Here is an 18,399-nt window from a genome sequence, read left to right on the forward strand (position 1 = left end):
TCCTAAAGAGCAACGTTTATTTTAATCCAAGATTTTGTCATTATTGGTATCACATAAATTAAGTCACAATCTATTTCACCTTTTTTTTTTTTTTTTTAAAGCAATCTATTTCACCAGTTGGTGCAATATATTTCAACTAACTATCAATTTAAATAGTTAATATATAAAATTATGTTGACTAATCCAGATTGTTAACGTTGTATTTCGCGCGCCTTTGGATTAGGTTCCAGAAACTTGGGTCTTCAGGCTTTTACCTGCACACTTGAGCAAACATGGAGAATAGGGGGCCTTGGTGGTGGTCAAGGGGTCTCCGATGCTAAAGTTAGTAATCTCTTTAGTAGTTTGTGCGTAAGCTTAGAGGAATCAAAGAGAGTTCTTTGTACTTGAAGATCGGCTTTTATACTAGGTTTTTGGTGGGGATCACTTGTCCCTGACTCTGAGGAACCTATGTCATTTTCATTGTTCCTTTGTTAGAACCCCATTAATGCGGCGTGGCTTTCTGGGGGCGGCATCATTAATGCTACGTGGAGTCTTGGTAATGGTGTCATTAATGCGCCGTGACCTCTTGACTCGCTTTACCTTATAGACATTCCTTGTTAAGCCCATCCATACCTGTTGTCAGGAGATCAAGAGTCCTCCCTATCTTCCGCCCACTTGCCTACTCAAGTTTAAAGGGATAGGGTGCCCTCAAGGAGGTGTCAGGGGCGAATCCCATCTGACCATACTGTCCGCTTTCCCCATGCGTGGGTTGCTTTGGCGAGGGGTTTCACTCATGGGCCGAATATTTTACAAAGGCCCACTGACTCCTCTTAGAGGAGGGTTGTTGGTCCCGGTCGGGCTCTCGAGCCTACTTCTTTGTGACCCCTCGTGGGCTTGTTCTGTGGGCCGATAGAGAAAAAAAAATCTCTTTATAGTTACCCCGACAATTCTCATCGGACTAGTCCGATGAGAATTCTTTTTGGCCTCGATTTTCATTGTTCGTATCTTCCCATTGTATCTTTGAGATCCTCTTCCATTGAGGCGGGTGTTTATTATTCTGGTCTCTTCTACCTATAAGGTTCTTGCTCAAGATTATGCCCTCGTGGCTCCCTTCATTATCTTAATGACGTCGGGCAACAACTCTCCTTCCAACTTTGTCGGCTTGTTTCATGACGGTTGGATCCCGCGCTTGATTGCGTCCTTTTCGCTCTCTTAGCATTGATGGTGTCAAGCAGTTCCTCCTCACCCCGTCGCAACGCACCGTACATGATGTGGGATGCGCCCACATCTTGCCAACCCCGTTGGGCGCGTGCATCCCCATGATTTTGGGCCGTTAATCGCCATTGCCATTTATTTAAACGTCTCCTCCATTCTTTTATGTTTTTGTCCCTTTCATTCTAACAATTAGACTCTTCAAATTAGTCTCGAGACGCTACTTCGTCTCCCTCGTCCCATCCTGCTGTACATTTCGCAAGATCTGAACCCTTTCACATTACCCATTCCGCCACGTGGATACAGAAGGGGAAACGTCACTTTCTCTTTATATAAACATGGCTCTTCCCCTTTTTTCTCACATTTTTGCATCCTCGTCTCTTCTTGTTCTGACTCACTTGTTTCCTTTGCTTGGCTTCTCTTCCTTTCCATTGCCTCTCTACTCCAATTTCCATGGCTCCCAAAAAGACTGTTCAACCCAAAATTCCCATGGAATTGGACCAGCCTGAGGTTCGCACTGTGGAAAAATTCTTCATTGGCACAACTGGCGTTCGAACATCACTCCCATGTTCTTATCGTCGTTGGCTTCCACCTTTCACATCCCGGAGAAGGTGGTTTTCGAGGTTCCGGGGCCCTGTGAGGGGGTTGTTGACGATGAGGGCTACGCTTCGAAGGTCACTCTCTTCCCTAGCAAGTTTTCTTGCAGGTTGAGGCTGCCTTTCCCTTGCCCTGTCCGTGACCTATTGGATCACCTCGCCTTGGCCCCCTCTCATCAACACCCAAATGCTTGGAGGATATTGATGTGTTGTTGCATCCTTTGGCAGCGGGCATTGGCGGAGTCAGACTCGGAGCATGCCGACCTTACTGGCCTTGAGTTTCTCCTGACGCACAATGTTATGAAGCGTGAGGGGAACATTTGCAATTTTAGGGCAGCCCTCGTTTCCCTAGAGCCTCGCTACTGCAAGGTCATGGAATGGACTCATAAATTTTTCTTCGTGTCCGGCCACTGGTGGAAATTCCCGATCAGCCAGGTAAATCGCCGCGAGTTCCCTGTTCAAGCCATATGGAGGGGGGTGGTTCCTGTTGACAAATAGGTGCGACCGAAGGCCTCGCTTGAGGAGCTACGAAGCATAGCTCTAGTCAGAGATTAGGTATTGAAACATCCGATCGGTGTCTTTTCAAAGGCCCCCCCTCGGGGAGGAGAACATAAGGGCCTTCCTGCCTCCCCTCGGCCACACCATCTTTGATGACCGTACCATTCCCATGCAGGTCAGGGCTACCTCGGTTCGGAAGCATTCGATGAGCCCTCCCACTGTGGGTAAGAGAAAGAAGGTTTGCACGGAGGTTGCTAGGGCAGACAGCAGCCCCGTGTCCCCTCCTCGATTCCCTCTGGGGTAGCCCTCAGTGTTGATGGCTACCTTGTGGCTAGCCCCCGCTTGGAATTAGATGGTGACTGAAACACCAGGACATGTAGCACAAGGCTACACACCCCTTGTACATGACAGATATTATGCTATGCACCTAAGTACATTAGCAGTATGCAATAACGTAGCCGCAGAAAAATAGTAAAGGTCGGATAATCTAAGCAATGCGAAAAGTGATTGCAAAGTACATGACACCGTACTAATATCATATCCCAACATTGTCCAAAAGCATAAACATGTATCATAAAGATATAGCATCCCAAAAGCATAGAGTATAGTTCTCGTTTGAATTCAAAACTTACGTTTGAATTCAAAACTTACCTCAACTCATCTCATCTCAATCTCATCTCATCATTACAACTTTCTCAAATTTCCACACAAAATATAATAAACAATTCAACTTTTTCAAATCCTAAAACAACTTTTCCAAATTCATACACAAAATATAATAAGCAATTCAACTTTTATTTTACTATTCACAAGCCATCTCAACTCATATTCGAATCCAAACCACTCCATCTCCCAAAACACGGGACCTCCTCAAAACATAGTTCCACAAAAGTTGAGATCTAAACCATAAGTCCATTCTCTTATTTATTTATTTTCCACAAACGAATTTAGGTTCCCGTTTTCTTCAAGAGGGTTCGGGCTTCACATGCTTTTCCAATGTCCTATCTTTATCTGGATTGTTACGCCGTATGGATTTCGCAATAAACTCAAGTATTCTAGAGATCTCTTGGTCAATGGCCTCGAGTCGCTCCAGGATGGAGGGCTCAGGCCGACTTGCAGCCATCTTAGGCACGATCTTCTCCGGAGGAGCATGTGCCATTCTCTTCATCTTGGTCATGGGTGTCGTCTACTATACTTGTTACAACTTCTACCATTCTGGTTAGAAAATGGTAGTGGAAACTACCACAATGAGATTTCAAGAAATCTCAACAAGTAATCACACAACATATCACAGTTAACACAAGCATACAAGAGGTACATCATTAAATGTGTGCATGAACATGTACTTGACATATGACTTGACCATTTTCGAAAGACTTATAATAGAAACTTGACTTGTCTGAAAAACTTCTTAACTTTTCTTATTCATGTGATCTTAATCAGAACTTGCCTTATCAGAATATATCACAAGATTTGCATTGAATGATCTTTATCACATAAGCTCTTATCCTTGTTCAGAGGGTGGACACAACACGGTTCCCCTTAGTACCGTGTGTCCCTGCTAGTTACCGCACCATCAACGGTTCGTACACCGTGATGAATACGTCATAAACAAAGATTCATATTAACTCGATCTTACTTCGTTGGGTTACATACCTTATGTACCCACTAGTGTTAGGTGCTTCCTCGCTCCGACATTCTTTGAAAAGAATCCATTCGAGGCTCGTCGACGATACTTTGTCGATCCAGGGGCTACTACTCTATTACTAAACACTTCAGAGTAGACAAATAAGTTCTACGAGAAAATTCCTCCGTCCTAGCACTTGGGCCGTGATAAAACTTTAAACCCTTTTCTTTGAAAACACTTTTTGGAAACACTTTCCCCAAATGCATGTGACATGAGACTTAAGACATACACATTTACACTTGACATGTACACATGAAATGTCGTGCATGAAATAATCAAGCATAATATGTTCAATTCATGGCATAATAATATAAATCAGATGAGATATCAAAACACATACATGGAATCTTGAAAAAGGGCCTTGGCTGAAACATGTAGGTGCATAAACATGAAGAATCATCACTTAAACATGCTTCTTCTTCAAACATATTTGCTTAGAAATCAAAGGATGATGAAATGAAACATAAAATCATGGTATTTGGCCAAGATCTAAAACTTTTAAGACATGGTATAACCGAAACATCAAGTAACACAAATCAATGTTTTCCTTAAAACCGAAACATGCTTAGAACATTCTTGCCATTTTAATCTTAAACCAAGCAAACCATTCATGTAGTATTCATATTCCAAGATCACATAAGCATATTCAAACAAACAAACAAGAAATAGCAAACAAAACAAACATAACAATGAAAGGATTTACAAAAATATATACAAGTATTAACCAAGAGTAAGTTGAGTGTATACTTACAAAAATCCACATACGGAAATACTAGCAAGCTGTAAATCCGAATGTGCTTCATTAGAAAGCGCCTAAAAAGATCCTATTTCGTGTTCTTGAGTGTGTGAGGATTTCTAGGCCATCACTTGATCTCAAATCATTCGGCCTTTAGGGTTTTTAGATCAAAACCCCTTCGTTTGACTCATGTAGTAAAACAAGACTTGAAACAAAATGAATACACATGTGGTGATCGAAAACATGGAGGGTATATATCCCCCACCATTCGGCTTCAAGGGTTCCTTGAAAACCCTAAAACCCTCTTCCATAAGAATGGGTAGAAGTATGTGTGTTTCACCATTCTCGAAATCTTCATGAGATTTGAACCTCATTTTGAGTTGAGAAAGTGACTTGTGTGTGCAAGACTAGGGAAGACCGATCCTTACCTTGTCTATTCTTGATGGTGGCAAAATCCTCTCTTGAAAAAGAATCTCCCTTGTTTGGTTGGAAAGAAAGTGCGAGAACGTGCTAGAATCTTCAAGTAAAGGTGTGAGATGAATGTAGAGAAGTTGAGAATACATCCAAAACTCAAAAATGCCAAGAAGAAAATCTTGGGTGTGTTGCTCTCTTCCCTTTTTATAGAACTTTCCTCAATTCCTCATTGGTTTCTTGGAGTCCATTGCATGTAAGACAAGTGGCCTTTCTTTCTTCCTTTCTCTCTAGCCGAAATGACCCTTGGTGTTCCTCACCTTTGGATTGCATTGGAAGGCAAAAAGGCTTGGGTGGCATGTGGGTCTTCTCTTTAGCCGTCCATTCTCTTTTCCACTTCCCAAGTTGATGCTTCATTTCGTAGTGCTCCTTCCCTAAGTGACTCCTCATGTGCCATTGGTCTAACAATAACCTAAGTGACAAGTGGCAAGTGAAGAGGTGCATTAGAAATGTGGTAGCCAAAATTCTAGGGCATATTTGTCCTTTGATACAAGAGTTCATTCATCTAATCTTCTGGAAGCTTAACGCATGCTCGACACTTGGGGAAATTTTGACAAAAATCTGAAATCCCATGTGCCCCTTTGATTTCCTATGCATCTTTTCTAGAGAAACTTCATTCATCTTCCCTAGACTTCCATTTCCAAGAAATTTACCTTGGAACTCGAAATAAGGCCAAAACAAGGTTATAAACGTGTGGGAAAATGGGTTGGCCGAAAATTCTTTAGTCTCCCTAGGTTCCTTTCTTGATTCTTCTAGAAGGTTTTTAGCATGTTTACAAGTGGCAAATCCTCTAGGGTAGGCATGCAAGCCACATTTTGGTGTTTCTCTACACTTCTCTCTCCCTTTAGCCCACTCTCAAGACCAGATTCACAGTGCAACATGTTCATGACACATGGCATTAGTGACTAAGGTTTGGGCCTAGGTTTCTAAATAGGGCCGAAAATTACAAAGCAAGCTAAGGTCACTCCCTCTTGGGCTCATATCACTAAATCAAAGACTTTAAGGTCTTTCAAAAGTAACTATGGCTTTTAAAAGGCCATGGCGACCAAGAATGAATTCTATGGGCCATATTTAGACAAACTCGGGTCATCAAATGCCTCCTCAACTGACGGCGTCTGTCCCTTGACCTAGTCCTCCAAGGAGCATGAAGTGCTGAAGACCCGCCGTCCTAGAGACACCAGTCGTTCTTCCTCCAGCCCGTCACAATTGCTTTGTCCCCTGAGCCCGTCATAGTTGCGGACTCGTGCAGTTTGTCACATGGGGCAAATATGCTCTCGACGCATTTTTATGGGGCTCTTCTGGAACTGGTCCCCTGTCGATCAACACTGGTGGAGCCTCCTCTGGAATTGAACGTGGAGATGATCCTCTCCTTTCCTACCATAATGCAATCTGCCATCAAGGGTCAAGTTTTCGAGGGCGCTGTTGGAGACTGTGCAGGGGGTTCCAGCGCAAATGTGGAATGGATGGCTTCCCCTTAGCCATTACTTTCCTAGGTGTCACCAGAACGCCCTGCTCCTACTCCCGCCGTTGTTGACACCCTGGCGGCCTTGGCTGAGGAACTTGGCAAGGGGGTCATGGTGGGGAAAGGGCAGAGCCAGAGGCTGCCCCTGCCAACTGCCATTCTTCCTCCTGTGCTTGTCGCCGAGTTACCAACTGCCGGGGTTGAGGTAGCAATGGAGGCAAGGAGTGAGGGGATAGATCACAAGGTTTTGGCAAGGGACAGGAACCCCAAGACCATGGCGAAGAACTCCCTTTAGCCCCTGCGGGCCACCTTTCCTCTCAATCTTTCATCCGCCCATCAGAGGAGGCCGCAGGCATTGTCGAGGACCAAGGGGTTGCCTCGTCACCTCCTGAAGCGGGCCTCGTGGAGGCCATTCCTTTCAGTGCTCGATCGGAAGGGGGAGCTTGAGCAAAATCCCTCGACCGAGTGACCAAGTCCTTAATGGGCTTCTTCTTCGAGGTCTTTCGCATTAGTCTGTTCCTTCACGTTGTTTTGTCACTTAGGAATCCTATGCTGACTTTTCTTGTTTTTGCTTTTGTTGGCGATAGGGTGCATCTCGGTTGGTGGCCTTCATTGTGAATGGCCAAGAAGCTATTGAATGAGAGAACTTGGCCCTCCGCTTGCTAGCACGATAAGCCCTATGGTGCGCTCGAGGGGAAAAGGAGGAGAATGAGCGACTGAAGGAGGAGCTGGTGAAAGCCCAACTTGCTCAAGAAAAGGGCCGAGAGCAGGTCGAGCAACTTCTTTGCCAACAAAAGTTGTTAGAAATTGAGCTCGTCACAACGAAGGAGCAAATCGAGTCAACCTGTAACGACGTCCTTGTTGCGTCTGCGGCTAAAAGTTAGGCCGAGGGGTTAGTTGATGAACTAACTGTGAAGGTGGTGGCTCTTAAGGAATTATTGGGCCAGTTGCAGCGGGAGAATGCCTACTTGAGGGGCAGTCGAGACTTCGAGGCCCATCGACTTGAGTAGTTGGATAAAGACTGTCAATCTCTTTCTACGATTTTAAAAGGACGGGAAGACTTGTAGGCGGTCGCCCAAGCCACTGCCAACCAAGAGAAGAGTAGGGCCGACCAAGCTTTCGACGATTTAAAGGGAGCTGAAAAGAGGCTGGTCGCCCAGACGGTGGTCATTGAAGATCTGCAGAGCAACTTGTCTCAAGTCCAAGAGGTTGTTCCCCGCTTAGCTAGGCAATTAAGGTCGACTGTGTTCGTCCATGTCCAGGCTTGGTCTTATGGATACCCCGAAAGCCTTAAGAGGATGCGGGACCACATCCTGGAGAATCCTCAGGAGCATTAGAGGCAAACTTAAGAGCCCTTAACCCTCGCAACCTTCCTCCCGACCCTGACACTCTTGAGCACGGTTGTACCTTGGGCAGGGACATGATTCCTGATGCCTTCTCTTCTGATTCTAGAGCTCCCGACCCATAACCTAACGCTCCTGCGCCAGATCCCAATGCTCTCGAGCAGAACCCTAATGCTCCTGCATCTTAGTTTGTGTCCATGTTGCTCTGTTTATAAAGTTAGACACACTATTTTCTTTTCTTGTAGGGTACTCTGATCAAGTATCTCTAGATTTCCTCGCGGCCATTTGCTCGCACCTTCTATACACTTAATTTGTTAATAAAATTTTCATTTTTCCTTTGCCATTTACTCTGTCCCTTCCCCAATCTTCTTTTCCTTTGATTCTTCTTATGTCGGCTTGGCAAGTTTGATGCAAGGGATAAGTCAAGTATGAGAGGATGTGATACTTGGCTCCTCGGTTTTCTTATCAACCTTGTAGGCTGACAAGCCCATGGAGATATGTTGATGCCTGGAATCGTGGCTATCTGGAGAGTTTAAAGAGAGCGAGAGGTCACAAGCCCCCGAATCCTCAAAGTGATTCGAGGGTATTGAAGGTGTAAGTTCTTTCTCTGGATCCTGCGATGCTAGGACGAGGGGCCTTAATAGAGAAGGAGTTGATGCCAAGGATTTAAGTTACTCCCCCAGCTAGGCACTATCCTTTCTCATACCGACGCATTTCTTGGGTAGTGGAGAGAACGGGCCTACGTTCCCCGGGGAGAGATGTAATGCCCGTCCTTGTGGTGGGTCTTTTTATAAAATATTTTGATAAAGGACGACGGGAATTACCGTCCGATTTAAAACTTTTTGCTTCTTCCCAGGGTGCACGACTCTACGTTTATAAAATAAAATTTGCTTTTACAATAAAAGAGGTTTACAACGGAAAACATCATTTTTAATAATAAAAGGCATTTCTTACATTTAAATGCTCGTGCCTAGACTTCCGTGCTCTTCCCATGGGCCGTGTCTGTCCCGACGCGTACTTCATTTCCTTCCCTGTTGGGGGGAGGGATATACATAAAAACTAAAATGAGTCGAAAACTCGTAAGCATTACTTCATGCAGTTAAAATATAACAACGTAGGTTTTCATTCATGCATTCATCATTCATACATACTATACATACATGCATGCGTGCATACGTGCGTTCATTTGAAAACGTCACTGGACGGGGTTTTCCTTTCTTTTCGTAAAACGTGTCACCCGTTAGTGCCTTCATTTCTGCAAGAGTGCAGTGCCTTCATTTCTTAAAATGCATTCATTCGTGCGTGCGTGCATACATGCGTACATACATACATTCTTTCTTTTTACTTTCATAGGCCGATACACACTGTTACGCCCCGTGTGTTAGGGTTAGCAGCCCTATGGCCAATGGATTCGCCTGTGGCCACGGGTTGGAATCCCATTCAATCCCATTCCGTTAGGGTGCAACACTGGGTGCACTACCAGTACTACTGCCCGGCATTGCAATCTGCCCATTCATTCATTGGGTACCCCTTTTCATTTATTCATGTGGCCGTTACGTATCTTCATACATTTCATTCTTTCATTTCTTTCATTCGTTCATTCAAGTCAGCTCTGAAAGAGCTGGAGCTTTCATTCAGTTCTTTCTTCCGTTTAACAATCCTTTCATGAGAAAACATTTATTTTCATGAGAAAACATCATTTCGTGAGCATGGGCTTGAACGTCCTCTTTCATGACGTCCACGAGCATCACCTCGCGGCATTCATGAAAGTGTCAGTTCGTACCGTCCATAAAACATAAAGCACGGGCTCAAACTTCGCCTTTCATGGCATCCGCAAGCATCACCTTGAACGTCGGGCCTTCGCGGCGTCCGCGAGCATCACCTCGCGGCGCTCGCGACAGCGTCGGTCCGTGGGATCCACCAAGGCGTCGGCTCGAGCTTGTCTTTCGTGCATTTACATCAGTTCATTTCTTTGAAAATACGTACAATAGATATATCTTATAATCATCCATTCGCATGCGTACAGTTAATAACTTTGGGTACGTAAAAAGGGGCTTTCATGGAGGGGCCGTACGTACATAAACCTTTGAAAGCTTAGCATCTTCTTTCATGAACATTTTCTTAAAGATAAAGGCTTTTCATTTTCTTTTCGTGATTTCTAGAAAACTCCAGAAGGGCATGAACGTAATACTTACCAGTCCATTCATGCTACTTTCATACCATGCAGTCCATTCATGCGAGTGTCAGCTGGCAACCTATATGCATACATAACCTTAACGTCATTCTCTATCTAGTACATAAGTAACTGAACTAGAAATAGAACTACACTATACTTGAAACACTCTCATTCTATCCTGTACACTTACGTGCCCTTCACTATGTTAAAACCTTCGGGGACCACTACGGTCACCACATCTTCCAACTCAACGTCTTGCCTTGAGTGCTCATTCACTAAAGTGAACCCATGATTCACCTTAGGATTAAGACACTAAGACATTCGTCTTATTCTCCTTATTGAACTCATCTTGATGCATGACTCAGACCAACTAAGTCACGCATCTCAATCCTAGACAATACACTCGTCACTACCTCCATACATCCTAGCCCATACTAATCCTCATTCCCATCCATACAAGCCATGCGGCTCTAAGCCAATTCTGAGACTTAAGCACTGTGTAACTGTGCTCAGGACAGACTACCCATTACATATGGTGAATCAGTCTGATACACGTGTCTCACCAGATTACACATGTACCTTACCCCTTTATCACCTAAGATCAACATATGACACGTTGATCACCTGCCCGGAGGGACAAGGGCCATACTCCGATACCAACATTCTCTTGACCCGGCTAGCATGACTCTTCATGCTATCCGTCCCTTCTTACAGTTCATCCCAACACATAGTGCAACAAGGCTTCAATCACCATTACGCCTTATGTCACGTCATATAGCTCGAGACTACTCCCAAGCTACACCGTGACCTTGTCACGTCACCCGACGTCCTGTTACATCACTTCTACGCCAAGTCCTAACTCATCACTAGTACGGTTCCTCATGTACTCCCGTCACATCGTGACATCTCGTCACGTTCCCGTTACGCCATTTCCACAGTAACTCTTCACCCATCATAAGCATGACTATCCATAACCACGTCACTTTGTGACGTTACCCAATCATGCTTCCGCTTCGCACTCTTACACTTATTCTGTTACTACACCCATACTTCTAGCCGTAAGTCAATTACAGTGACATTTGTCACCTCCGACTACAGGCTGCGTCACAACTACTTCACACAACTCACCATGTTCTACGCCAACGTCTCATCCATCACAAGCACGACTGTCAATAACTACGTCACTTCGTGACGTTGCCCAATCATGCTTCCGCTGCGTACTCTTACACTTGTTCTGCTACTTCACGCATACTCCTAGCCATAAGTCCATCACGGTGACACTTGTCACCTCAGACTACAGGCTGCACCATAACTACTTTGGGACATTGTTCCACAATTCCCGACATTATTCACCACGTTTTACGCCCATCAACTGCACAACCATCCTTATCTCTACGACACGTCACACGGAGTGTCGCTACCTCGTGGAGTACACTCCATGTATACTCCATTTCCACACGCTACAACCTATCATCAATATGGCATACCCGCCATACGATGCATCACTCCACCACATGGAGTACACTCCTCGTGTACTCCGTTCATACGCACCACATCACCATTATGGCATACACGCCATATGGTGCATCACTCCACCACATGGAGTACACTCCGCGTATACTCCAAACATGCTATGCCACATCACCATTACGGCATACCCGCCGTATGGTGTGTTGCTCCACTATATGGAGTACACTTCACGTGTACCCATTCACATACACGTTACGCCACATTACCATTATGACATATCCGCCACATGGTGCATTACTCCACCATATGGAGTACATTCCACATGTACTCCCTTCATACACACCACGTCATATCACCATTATGGCATATCCGCCATATGATGCATCACTCCACCATATGGAGTACATTCCACATGTACTCCCTTCATACACACCACGCCACATCACCATTATGACGTATCATTCATATGGTGCATCACTCCACCATATGGAGTACATTCCACATGTACTCCCTTCATACCTACTACAACTCATCATCAGTATAGCATACCCGCCATACGATGCATCACTCCACCATATAGAGTACACTCTGCGTGTACTCCCTTTCCACATGCTACAACCTATCATCAATATAGCATACCCGCCATACGATGCATCACTCCACCACATAGAGTACACTCCGCGTGTACTCCCTTTTCCACATGTTACGCTACATCACCACTACGGCATACCCGTCGTATAGTGCGTCACTCCATTACATGGAGTACACTCCACGTGTACTCATCCCGGTCCACAATACGTTAGGAGGGTATATTTTACATATACTCTCCTTATCTCACACTACACCACACACAGAGTACACTCAGCTTGTACTATTCCCACTCCACATGCCACGTCACCAATACAGCACATGCCCCACAACTACACTGCACAGCACAACCATGCCATCATTACAATACAACCTCCACAACTGCATTACCCAGCACAGTCCACAACACAGCACTTCACGTCACCACACTACACAGATATGCCCAACACTTCACAGCGCACTACACAGCGCATCTCAATACAACCCAGTCATTCCCCTAATACTAACAGCACAGTCCACAACCTAATCAACTAATCAATATCTATCATAATTAACGAGGGATAGAGAGTTATACCATCGACGGGATAACTCGTGCGTTGCCCATTGATCGTCACAACCAATGACGTTGGAGAGGTCGTACGTGGCGGCTAACCCACGTACGTTGACTGTTTGGGCGTTTGGATAGCTAAGTGTGGTCTTGGAAGGGCTCGTGAAGGCCCTGTGTTGGTGGCTATGAAGAGCGGTACACAGCGTACCTAACTGTGTACAGTGGCGGTCAGTCACATGCAGTGACTGTCCATCACGTGCAGTGATTACCCACCACGTAAAGTGGTAGTTTGGACCTATGATTCGGCTAAGGGAAATGCGGTGGATCTCTTGGTGGCGTCGAGGTGGCGCCACGGTGGCTCACGGCGGCGAATCTGGCCGCACAGTGGAGGAAAGGCCATGGGAGAGTGAGAGAGAGTATGAGTGCATGGGTGGCAGATCGGGGCCATAGAAGGTTGGGTTGGCTTCGTGGTGGCCTGAGGAGGCCGGAGAGGGTGGTTACCCGCCGTGGGTGGCAGTGCATGGCGGTGCACGGTGTGTAACCCGTGCGTGTGAGGGAGAGGGAGGCCATGCATGAGTGAGAGGCTACTGGCCATAGTTCACGTGGAGGAGGAAGGGGAAGGGGAGAAGAGGTCCATGGTGGTGCCTGGTGGCTGTGGGAGTCGCGCACGGTGGCGCTAGCGGCGTCGGTAGCTTGAAGCCGTGCGAAACCCATAAATGGGTTTCGTGCATGCGTGCGACGGAGGGGGATAGGGGACTTTCCTAGGCTTGGGTTCCATGGGAGGGGTTCACCGGTGAGAGGGGAGGCCGTTGGCGGCGGCGGTGGCACCGGAGGACGGCGCACGGCGGCGCTAAGGACAGCAAGCCCATTCGGGCTTTATGCTTCCAGCAGAGAGGAAGAGAGAGCGTGAGAGGGACAGGTTGCTACGCAGAGGCTCGCCGGAGGGAGAGGAGTGCGATGGTGCCAGAGGTGAGAGCTGGCGGCACACTGCGGGGCCGGGCTGTGCGGGAGAGGCTTCGGCGTGGGAGAGGGTCGCGTATCACGTACGCCGAAGAAGAGAGGGAGGAGAGAGAGAGAGAGCTGGGGAAAAAGTGAGGGGGAAAGAGAGGGGGTCTGGGTTTATAATCCAGTCCCTTCGTCTTGGAGTCCTCAAAACGATCTAACGTTGACATATTAAAGTACTGATTTGAAAATGCGTAAATGTTAACTTAATTAAAAGCACTCAGAGAAATTAAGGTAAATATTATTTTAAACTAACTTTAGTTTATAAAATAATATTTCTTCATCATTAATAAAATGATGAAGTTTTATTTAATATCTTTAAGAGAATAAAACCATTAAATTAATTAAAGCCTTCAATATAATTTAAATCCCATAATATTTCAAATAACGGGAATCATTTTAATAATTAATATTAAAATCATTTTCGACAATTATAATATTTTGGAGCTCATCAAAATATTATAATTCATCAAAATATTATAATTGTCTCATTTAAAAACAAGTTTAACTCAACGATACTGGAAATACCTCATATAAATATTTCCAGTACATATAAAATACTGGGCGTGCCTTAGAAGTCACCTAATATCTCGAGAGGCACATCGTCATGGTTCGGCACACATAACGATGCTCGCAGTCGCCAAAAAGAATGGCAGACTGTTGCATAATTCCGTCATCGAAATTTGCTTACGTTAGAAAGGATGAGCCTTACGTAAGAAAGAGAGAAGCTTATGTAAGAAGAAATGAGCGGGGGTTACAAGAGAGGTCGGGATGCCTTAGGCTGACCCCTCCTTTTTGACCTCTCTAGGGGAAGGGGGCGTGAGTCACCACGCAGTTGAGGAGTTGTCTCGCTCTGGCTCCTCACTTAGTGGAGGAGTAGTTCACCAAGGATTCTGAGGCGCCACTTGTCTATCGTTTCGTTGTTGGAGATGGCGTTATGTCGAGCAGTCGAAGGACTACACCTGCTCTCCACCAGAGGAGGGCTCAGGATGCCTTGGGTCAAGCCCAACCTTTTGGTCCCCCCAAGGAGGAAGTTTGCCGGACAGTTGGGAAAGCGGTCCGCCTTCGTCGTGAAGCGAGTAGGAGTTATCCAATGTTCCACTGGACAAAATAAATAAGTTAGTATAATTCATCCTTGATTTACGAGTGTAAGATTTGTAAACCTGGGTTGTCTTGTCAGAGACGTGAGGTATTAGTCGCTTGGCGTCTCGTTTGGCAGAGGAGGAGCGAGGTGAGGAGCCCGAGGTGTCGCTCGTTTGGCATTATGTTATTGGAGATGGGCTATGGTGTCGATCAGTCAAAAGACTGAACCCGCTCTCCACCGAATGAGAGGTCGGGATGTCTTAGGCCAAGCTCGCCTATTTGTTCCCCTAGGGGAGGTAAGTTGTCAGACAGTTGAGGAGTTGGTATGCTCTTCACTGTGATGAGGGTGGGGTAAGTCGCTGGGCAGTTTGAGACTAGACTTGCTCCCACCTGTTGACGTCACAGGGAATGTAAGTGTTGGGTCAGGCCGGCGCTAATCCCACTCTTCGCCATGGCGAAGATTGGAGTAAGTTGTCGAGCAGCCAAGGGGCTAGGCCCGCTCTCCGTCGCTGGAGCGGAGGAAAGTTTGTCGGGCAATTTGAAACTGGACCTGCTCCTGCTTGTTGACGCTCACGAGGAAGGTAAGTGTCAGGCAACCGAGGGCTAGCCCGCTCTCCACTGCGAGAAGGATAAAGCAACCTCTGGCGTGACTCATCCTTTTGGTACCTCTCGGGGAGGCAAGTGTAGGACGGTTGAGTAGCCAATCTGCTCTTCGCATTGATAAAGGCGGGGTAAGTTGTTTGGGAAGCTGAACCCGCTCTCCCCGCGAGGGGGGTTGGGCCACCTACCCGCCCTTTAGCCCTCGTCGGGAGTTAAGTAGCGGGGCAGTTTGGGACTGGACCCGCTCCTGCTCGTTGATATCATAAGGAAGGTAAGTATTGGTTCAGGCTGGCGCTGATCCCACTCTTCGTCGTGGCAGAGGTCGGAGTAAGTTGTTGGGCAGCCGAGGGACTGGACCCGCTCTCCTTCGCGAGAGAGGCGAGATGGCCTTAAGGTGCATCTTGGCCTCTATCTCCTGCGTGGAGGTAAGTTTGTCGAGTAGTTCTAGACTGGACCCGCTCCTGCCTGTTGACGCTCACGAGGAAGGTAAGTATCGAGTAGCCGAGGGCTAGCCCGCTCTCCACCGCGAGAAGGATAGTATAGCCTCTGGCGTGACTCATCCCTTTGGTGCCTCGCGGTGGAGGTAAGTAGTTGTCGATGGAGATTTCGTCAATGGAGATTTCGTCGATAAAGATTATGTTGGTGGAGGTTACGTTGATGGAGATCATGTTGGTGGAGATTATGTTGTGGAGATTACATTTTTATTTCTGAAAATTCACATTCTCATTAATAGAATTTATACATCAATGCAGAAATGTAAATTACAAGTCATTAGGTTCCTTCATAGTGGAACACTTGGCATCTCGTGAGCGTGGACCATGTGCACCCCGTCATTCCTTGGCTTTAATTCTTGCGCGTAACACTCTCGCGCTAGGACCTATTCTCCTTGAATTTCTCTCACCTCTTGAACGATCGGAAACTTCATATTCAAGTGGTAGATAGAAGTTATCGCCCTTAAGCCGTCGAGGGTGGGTCGGCCGATTATGGCGTTGTATGATAAATGGGCCTTTACCACTAGGAAATCGACCACGATAGAGGTCGTCGAAGGGGCTCTGCCCGCCAAGACGGACAGTGTGATGGTTCCGACTGGCTGGACCATGTCCCCAGAGAAGCCCTTCAGTAGCATGGGGGTTGGTTGGAGTCGAAAGGTTTCTATTCTCATTCACATAAAGGCTTCCCAGAATAAGATATCTACAGAGCTACTATTGTCGATAAGGATCCTCCGAGTGGTGACGTTCGTGACCAGCATAGTCACCACCAGGGCATCGTCATGCGAATATAAGACCCCCTTCTCGTTGCCCTCTTCAAAGCATAAATATAATATTATTCAAGTTGAATTATACGAATCATTTAAGAAATATAACTTTATATATATATATATATATATATATATATATATATCAACAACTCATTTAATAAATGAATTGAATCGGATTGAAATTTGATCAATGTTTACAATTCTAATCAAGGGCAGGGGCCATTTAAGTTCGACATTTCAAACAAACCCTTTACCTTCCAAAGGTTTTATGTTTATAAGAAGATAAATGTTAGATACGAGCTTAAGGTGTGTAAGGCTCCGTTTGGGTAGTGACTACTATTCATTATTTTAGTATTATTTTTTACCTATTTTTCATTACTTTTCTTTACTATTTAATATTTCATTATTACTTTTTAACTAATTTTTTACAAAATATCTGAGATCACCTTACTACCTAAATGCAACCTAAGTCTCGTGCAATCTATTTAAAAAAGGTGAAGTCCACTATTAGAAAATGATATTTTCATGTGGATTTTCAATTTAATCACTTTTTTAAAAGAAATGTACGAAACTTGCATATCCTAAAACTGTAAATATCATTTCTTTTACAATAATTTAAAGAACACAAGTGTTCGACTTATGACAAAAATTCAAATTCAATCCTAAATATCATAACATAATTAAAAGAGTTTTGTTATGTATAAGCAAGTTTGCGTACCAATCATATTGAATGGATGTGCGTATTAGTATTCAGAATCGCTTACAATTAGATTTTTCCTAATTAAATATTCTTAAAGGAGCAAAATTTGGACCCCGAAAAATTTTTCAAAGATGGAAAAGATTTATTTTCTTTAAAAAATAACTCATAAGGTATAAAAGAACAATAATTTTTATAGTTCATGAAAGAACTTCGATATCCGGATTTTTCAAAATGTTTTTAATTTTGATTTTGCGTGTTTCGTTATTTGGAGTTTAGGATTTCGGGGATCTTCTGTCTAAATTGCTTGGAGCATTCCCAGCTAGCTAGGGAAGATTTTACCTAGACTCAACTAAGAATAATTCTACTTGAAGGTTTTTATACTATACACTATCTACCTGACATAATTTGATTGAAAATTATTACTTATCATCCTCATATCATATACCAAATATGATTTGACATTTTTATCCTTATATTTAAACATACATATTTACATATCAATATGTGTGTATTTAAATATAAGAATAAAAATAAAAAATCACATGTTAGTGTGTGGTGTATAGATGATAAGTAGAATTTCTCAATTTGATTTGAAAGATAAATTTTGAAATTAGAATCTTACAAATCAAATTATATCATGTGGATGATATGCAGTGTAAAAGTCTTCAAAGAACACTTCTCTTCAACTAAAGTTTACACCTTTTCCTAATTTAGCTATGTAGTTATTTCACATGTCTACATCCCACTCTCTATTATAGTCATTCATTTTTATTATTTTAATTAAAATATTATTTTCTTATTCTTTTTTTATTCTTTCTCATACCATCCTAATTTTCAAAATCTATATTCTTTAAACATTCTTTCTTGAATTTTTTTTACATTTCTCTAACCATCATATTTATGGTTATTTTTTTCTTAAAGTTTCTTCACTAATCATATTGTTTTCAAAATCTTTAACTTTTTATAACAACCATATTTTTCAAAATTTGTC

Source organism: Juglans microcarpa x Juglans regia, chromosome 5S (genome assembly GCF_004785595.1).
Source record: "Juglans microcarpa x Juglans regia isolate MS1-56 chromosome 5S, Jm3101_v1.0, whole genome shotgun sequence".
NCBI lineage: Eukaryota > Viridiplantae > Streptophyta > Magnoliopsida > Fagales > Juglandaceae > Juglans > Juglans microcarpa x Juglans regia.